Source organism: Schistocerca gregaria, unplaced genomic scaffold (genome assembly GCF_023897955.1).
Source record: "Schistocerca gregaria isolate iqSchGreg1 unplaced genomic scaffold, iqSchGreg1.2 ptg001032l, whole genome shotgun sequence".
Lineage (NCBI taxonomy): Eukaryota > Metazoa > Arthropoda > Insecta > Orthoptera > Acrididae > Schistocerca > Schistocerca gregaria.
This window is the reverse complement of record NW_026062380.1, coordinates 1-7,500: the sequence shown is the minus strand read 5'-3', so window position 1 is coordinate 7,500 and position 7,500 is coordinate 1. Positions and strand designations below refer to the sequence as shown.

Below are 7,500 nucleotides of genomic sequence, written 5' to 3'. Positions count from 1 at the left end.
TCAGGCGGGCTTGCCTGCTTTAAGCACTCTAATTTGTTCAAAGTAAACGTGCCGGCCCACCGAGACACTCAACTAAGAGCACCCTGGTAGGATTTCAACGGGGTCCGCCTCGGGACGCGCAAGCACGCCTTCGGCTCGCCCCACCGGCAGGACGTCCCACGATACATGCCAGTTAAACACCGACGGGCGGTGAACCAACAGCGTGGGACACAAATCCAACTACGAGCTTTTTAACCGCAACAACTTTAATATACGCTATTGGAGCTGGAATTACCGCGGCTGCTGGCACCAGACTTGCCCTCCAATAGATACTCGTTAAAGGATTTAAAGTGTACTCATTCCGATTACGGGGCCTCGGATGAGTCCCGTATCGTTATTTTTCGTCACTACCTCCCCGTGCCGGGAGTGGGTAATTTGCGCGCCTGCTGCCTTCCTTGGATGTGGTAGCCGTTTCTCAGGCTCCCTCTCCGGAATCGAACCCTGATTCCCCGTTACCCGTTACAACCATGGTAGGCGCAGAACCTACCATCGACAGTTGATAAGGCAGACATTTGAAAGATGCGTCGCCGGTACGAGGACCGTGCGATCAGCCCAAAGTTATTCAGAGTCACCAAGGCAAACGGACCAGACGAGCCAATCCGATTGGTTTTGATCTAATAAAAGCGTCCCTTCCATCTCTGGTCGGGACTCTGTTTGCATGTATTAGCTCTAGAATTACCACAGTTATCCAAGTAACGTGGGTACGATCTAAGGAACCATAACTGATTTAATGAGCCATTCGCGGTTTCACCTTAATGCGGCTTGTACTGAGACATGCATGGCTTAATCTTTGAGACAAGCATATGACTACTGGCAGGATCAACCAGGGAGCTGCGTCAACGAGAGCTGAGCAGCCGGCCGCCCGGGAGTGTGTCCCGAGGGCCCGCGCGAACACGCAAGCGTCCGCTCAATTATTCTGCAAACAGGAGGAGGCTGAGCTCCCCTGCACGATACACCTCGAAACCCTCTCAGGTCCCGGCGGCGCGCAGCGCCGTCCTAAGTACTTGGTCGGGTTCGAGAGAGGCGCAATCGCCCGGAGATAGGCGAGTAGACGCTTTCAGTGCGAACACCCGTGCTCCCAACTGAGCTTGCCGCTGCCGACAGAGGCCCGGGAGCGTGCTGTCGTGGCATTGCCGGCGGGAAACAACACGCGCCACCTACGGTGACCGGCAGCTCCAACGCCAGCGCCACAGAAGGGCAAAGCCCCACTTGGGTGCAGAAGCGAACTCTCCCAGCACAGCGCACGCGCCAACACGTCCGCAGAGCTGCGATACAAACCACCTGCGAGAACCGCCGGGGGCGACCGAGCAGCAGACGGCGTCGCGACGCCGAGTGCCGGGCGGCGGCGCATCCTCAACGCACACAGTCCGCAATCGGACCAGCACACTGCAGATGTCCACCGCGCTTCGCACCGGGCTCGGCAGAACCCACTTTGGCCGCCTGGCGCCGCGCGCCGGGTGCGCCGGCGCGTAGCTGGGACGCCAGCCGGGCCCGTCGGCCGGCGCTCCTGCCACTGGGCGCCCCCCACCAGCCGGCTGTAGTGCGTGCGCTCACGCAGCGCGCGGCCAGCACGCCGGGCGGCCCCCCCTCACCGGCCGGGGACTGTCCCACCAAGCCACAGCCTCGTATCGCTTCATACCCACATGGCCAACTCAGGTTCGGGGGCATGGCGGGTACCGCCGAAACAACCGGTTCACAGATGTACCGATCGTCGCTATCACCGATGCACCTGCAGCGCGAACAACCGCTCAACAACTGATTTCCAGTTCATTTGCGGATCTTTGGCAGCAAACGTATACGTCAATCTACATTTGCGAAATCTACGATTCTGGCATGCCTGCATGTTATGTGTCACGACACGCTACATCAGCCCACATACACACTACGGCATGTACACGAGAGAACACGTGGAAGATGGTCCGCGCACGTGTGCAATGTCCCTTGCGCGGTCGACTGTCAACCGGCCTCTGTAGCATGTCGCAGATGTGGAACGCGGTCCACCGTGGTATCATGTTGTGTGGGGCAATACGATTAAATAGGAAAACCCTCGTCGCTACATCAACAGACGGCTCACGCTGATTCCCGGCAGAGGGAGGGGGGCCAACATGCAATACTTTCGTCCGTACCTACCACATGTCTGTACGGCGTAAAACAGTGCAATCTCGCTGTAATGGGGAGACGAGACAAGTAGCATCGTGCACAACATATGGCCCTTATGATTCGCCATTGTAGGGCGCAGCCGGTGTACGGTCAAGCATGTGCCACATTATGTCACTCAGTACGTAACGACGGATGATCAGTGTGGGTTACGCGTACATCAGCGGACAGTCCACACAGGCCGTACCACAACGTACACTGACTGCATCGACAACCGAATGCAACTGAACAGCTGCAAGGCTCATTTCACAAACAAACGCCTGACCGACCAGCTTGGAAGGGCAGGAGGGGAGGGCGATAGTCGTTCTGTAGCGTTACACCCTTCCAGTGGTTAGCGGGACTGTGTAGAAAGTACGCAACACTCGAAAGACATTTACGTGAGGGTACGCACCATGGCATCGAGAAATACACATGACACCAGAGGATCCAAGCAGTGAACTATGTTCAGAGGGTTGCTGTTAGGCAAAGCTACATTCCTGTGACGTTACATGTGACAGTTAAGGTGCAGTGTAAGTTAGGTTAAGGTGCAGTGTAAGTTAGGTTAAGGTGCAGTGTAAGTTAGGTTAAGGTGCAGTGTAAGTTAGGTTAAGGTGCAGTGTAAGTTAGGTTAAGGTGCAGTGTAAGTTAGGTTAAGGTGCAGTGTAAGTTAGGTTAAGGTGCAGTGTAAGTTAGGTTAAGGTGCAGTGTAAGTTAGGTTAAGGTGCAGTGTAAGTTAGGTTAAGGTGCAGTGTAACTTAGGTTAAGGTGCAGTGTAACTTAGGTTAAGGTGCAGTGTAACTTAGGTTAAGGTGCAGTGTAACTTAGGTTAAGGTGCAGTGTAACTTAGGTTAAGGTGCAGTGTAACTTAGGTTAAGGTGCAGTGTAACTTAGGTTAAGGTGCAGTGTAACTTAGGTTAAGGTGCAGTGTAACTTAGGTTAAGGTGCAGTGTAACTTAGGTTAAGGTGCAGTGTAACTTAGGTTAAGGTGCAGTGTAACTTAGGTTAAGGTGCAGTGTAACTTAGGTTAAGGTGCAGTGTAACTTAGGTTAAGGTGCAGTGTAACTTAGGTTAAGGTGCAGTGTAACTTAGGTTAAGGTGCAGTGTAACTTAGGTTAAGGTGCAGTGTAACTTAGGTTAAGGTGCAGTGTAACTTAGGTTAAGGTGCAGTGTAACTTAGGTTAAGGTGCAGTGTAACTTAGGTTAAGGTGCAGTGTAACTTAGGTTAAGGTGCAGTGTAACTTAGGTTAAGGTGCAGTGTAACTTAGGTTAAGGTGCAGTGTAACTTAGGTTAAGGTGCAGTGTAACTTAGGTTAAGGTGCAGTGTAACTTAGGTTAAGGTGCAGTGTAACTTAGGTTAAGGTGCAGTGTAACTTAGGTTAAGGTGCAGTGTAACTTAGGTTAAGGTGCAGTGTAACTTAGGTTAAGGTGCAGTGTAACTTAGGTTAAGGTGCAGTGTAACTTAGGTTAAGGTGCAGTGTAACTTAGGTTAAGGTGCAGTGTAACTTAGGTTAAGGTGCAGTGTAACTTAGGTTAAGGTGCAGTGTAACTTAGGTTAAGGTGCAGTGTAACTTAGGTTAAGGTGCAGTGTAACTTAGGTTAAGGTGCAGTGTAACTTAGGTTAAGGTGCAGTGTAACTTAGGTTAAGGTGCAGTGTAACTTAGGTTAAGGTGCAGTGTAAGTTAGGTTAAGGTGCAGTGTAAGTTAGGTTAAGGTGCAGTGTAACTTAGGTTAAGGTGCAGTGTAACTTAGGTTAAGGTGCAGTGTAACTTAGGTTAAGGTGCAGTGTAACTTAGGTTAAGGTGCAGTGTAACTTAGGTTAAGGTGCAGTGTAACTTAGGTTAAGGTGCAGTGTAACTTAGGTTAAGGTGCAGTGTAACTTAGGTTAAGGTGCAGTGTAACTTAGGTTAAGGTGCAGTGTAAGTTAGGTTAAGGTGCAGTGTAACTTAGGTTAAGGTGCAGCGTAACTTAGGTTAAGGTGCAGCGTAACTTAGGTTAAGGTGCAGTGTAACTTAGGTTAAGGTGCAGTGTAACTTAGGTTAAGGTGCAGTGTAACTTAGGTTAAGGTGCAGTGTAACTTAGGTTAAGGTGCAGCGTAACTTAGGTTAAGGTGCAGCGTAACTTAGGTTAAGGTGCAGCGTAACTTAGGTTAAGGTGCAGCGTAACTTAGGTTAAGGTGCAGCGTAACTTAGGTTAAGGTGCAGCGTAACTTAGGTTAAGGTGCAGCGTAACTTAGGTTAAGGTGCAGCGTAACTTAGGTTAAGGTGCAGCGTAACTTAGGTTAAGGTGCAGCGTAACTTAGGTTAAGGTGCAGCGTAACTTAGGTTAAGGTGCAGCGTAACTTAGGTTAAGGTGCAGCGTAACTTAGGTTAAGGTGCAGCGTAACTTAGGTTAAGGTGCAGCGTAACTTAGGTTTAGGGGCCAACGTGGGTTAGGTTAGGGGCCAACGTGGGTTAGGTTAGGGGCCAACGTGGGTTAGGTTAGGGGCCAACGTGGGTTAGGTTAGGGGCCAACGTGGGTTAGGTTAGGGGCCAACGTGGGTTAGGTTAGGGGCCAACGTGGGTTAGGTTAGGGGCCAACGTGGGTTAGGTTAGGGGCCAACGTGGGTTAGGTTAGGGGCCAACGTGGGTTAGGTTAGGGGCCAACGTGGGTTAGGTTAGGGGCCAACGTGGGTTAGGTTAGGGGCCAACGTGGGTTAGGTTAGGGGCCAACGTGGGTTAGGTTAGGGGCCAACGTGGGTTAGGTTAGGGGCCAACGTGGGTTAGGTTAGGGGCCAACGTGGGTTAGGTTAGGGGCCAACGTGGGTTAGGTTAGGGGCCAACGTGGGTTAGGTTAGGGGCCAACGTGGGTTAGGTTAGGGGCCAACGTGGGTTAGGTTAGGGGCCAACGTGGGTTAGGTTAGGGGCCAACGTGGGTTAGGTTAGGGGCCAACGTGGGTTAGGTTAGGGGCCAACGTGGGTTAGGTTAGGGGCCAACGTGGGTTAGGTTAGGGGCCAACGTGGGTTAGGTTAGGGGCCAACGTGGGTAAGGTTGCCAGAGATGTGTCAAATCAGGATGTACGTTTGGCTGGTGTCAGGTGGTGGGTTGGTTCGATGTCTTTACCAGGGGTGTGGCCAAAGGGTATTTTATTACTTGTACCTTTTGTGTTGTGGCGTGGCGTTGCGTCTTGTGTTGATACTGGGTGGACCACTGTGGGTGTTGCTGGCTGATTTGAGCTGCGTTGTTTGCGGGTGATGTGAGACATTGTGTCTTATTAGTGGACGTCACGTTCCTCTTGTCGTTCTTTGGATAGTGTCCTGTGGCAGCGAGGATAAAATGGATGTTGTTGAACGCTAGTGCTTTGGTGCTTTCGCTTTGTTACACACGGAGTGGACTGTGAGATAGGGTGACTGGGTCGAGTGCGGTTCACACTGTCCTCCCCAGTTTACAGTATGTATCATCTATGTATGTGGTCCTGCATCATTTACTAAGGAGGGACGTCAGACGACTGAAATATTAGTTATGTACTGATGTAAAGCAGAATGCTTACCTTCCACCAGTGGGCGAGTATCGACTCTGCCCCAGCGTTGCCACCGCAGGAAGCGGTGTCGGAAACACTACCCGCACACCGTCACCACTGTGCGGGGGCACGGACCCTCTATATCCTCAGCGGCGCACTCTTTGCCACCGGGCGTCACGTCTCGCGGCCCGCCGTCCAGAGCATGTATTGGGACAGCGGGACTTTGGCTTTTGGGAGATAACTCTTCATGAAGTGGAAGATATAGGGGTGGACTGCAATGTACGATTGCGGGAAAAGTCCGCCGTACATCCGCTCGAGTTGCGAGTCGGGCGGTGGGGGTGGCGCATTCACAGGTGCGGCTGGAGTGACTGTCGGTCCACCACTTTGGACTCGATTTGCGTCACCTGCGGTGAACAGGGGGGGTGCAGCAGGCGTTTTACTCTGGGTCGTCAAGCGGGCGCTGTAGGCGACATCGACATCATAGTCGGCCGGCCGTCTCATAGAGGGCGGTATCGTCGTCGGAAGCAGCGTCATCTTCCGAGGGACGGACCAGTAGGTGGCCGTGTTCTGCGCCGGACCTAGTCTCGGTAGATTCCTGTAGATGGAGGCACAGTCTGTGGGCCACATGCGAAACTAGTTTACCGACATTCGCACAGGTGGCTCCCCTCCTACGGACTTATCACCACCCACACTAACCGCCCCGGGGACTTGCCAACGACACACCCTATCCCAAGTCTATTTTCTTGCGGAGCATCATGTGTTATTATATTTTATTTCACATCCATGGTGTGGAGGTATTGTAGTTCACCGCACTGCGGTGGGCGCTACGTTACCACGCGGCGCCGGCGCCGACCAACAAGGCGCCGCACGGCACCCACGCGACGCCGCCGCCGCCTCCACGCGACGCCCGCCTGGCAGACAAAGCGATATGCTGTAGTGCGGCAGTACACTGCGCGCCCGGCCGCCGACGCCGCCCCCGCCGCTCCCGCGCGCACGGAGGCGGCACCCATCGCAGCACCCACGCCAGGGGAACAAGGGAGAGGGGGTGGTTGTGCGGGGGCGGGGGAGGGGGAGGCGGCCGCAAAACCGATACGCCTCAGCCCGCCGCACCGAATGCAGCGGAGTGGGTGGGTGGGTGGGTGGGTGGGTGGGTGGGTGGGTGGGTGGGTGGGTGGGTGGCCTCCCGGCCCAACCGATACGCCCAGGGGTACGGGAGACAAAATAAAAAAAAAACAAAGCCAAAGGCACACGTGCCCCTGGCGCCCAGCCGCGGGGGTCTCGTCTCGCGACAAGACGAATCCCCCAAGCTAGGGCTGAGTCTCAACAGATCGCAGCGTGGCAACTGCTCTACCGAGTACAACACCCCGCCCGGTACCTAAGTCGTCTACAGACGATTCCGAGTCCCGACATCGAAATATAGACACCCATGGTCGACCGGTAGGGGCAGGGCGGCGCCGGGAACAGATCCCAGACAGCGCCGCCCGAGTGCCCCGTCCGGCAAACAAGTTGGGCCCGTACGGCGCGGCGCCACGTGGGTCGACCGCGCCTAGTAAAGTCACGTACTTTCGAGCCTTTCGACCCTCGGGACTCCTTAGCGATATCGTTGCCACAATGGCTAGACGGGATTCGGCCTTAGAGGCGTTCAGGCTTAATCCCACGGATGGTAGCTTCGCACCACCGGCCGCTCGGCCGAGTGCGTGAACCAAATGTCCGAACCTGCGGTTCCTCTCGTACTGAGCAGGATTACTATCGCAACGACACAGTCATCAGTAGGGTAAAACTAACCTGTCTCACGACGGTCTAAACCCAGCTCACGTTCCCTATTAGTG

At 54.0% G+C, this 7,500-nt stretch overlaps 1 non-coding gene across 1 annotated transcript in view; it reads right to left on the bottom strand.

Annotated features, from left to right (window-relative positions):
- Positions 1-869, bottom strand: part of LOC126327224 (small subunit ribosomal RNA) — a 1,893-nt gene extending 1,024 nt beyond the window's left edge. The window contains exon 1 of the ribosomal RNA XR_007561065.1: positions 1-869. This exon is cut by the window's left edge and continues 1,024 nt beyond it. This is a non-coding gene — a ribosomal RNA (small subunit ribosomal RNA).
- Positions 870-7,500: the final 6,631 nt, after the last annotated feature.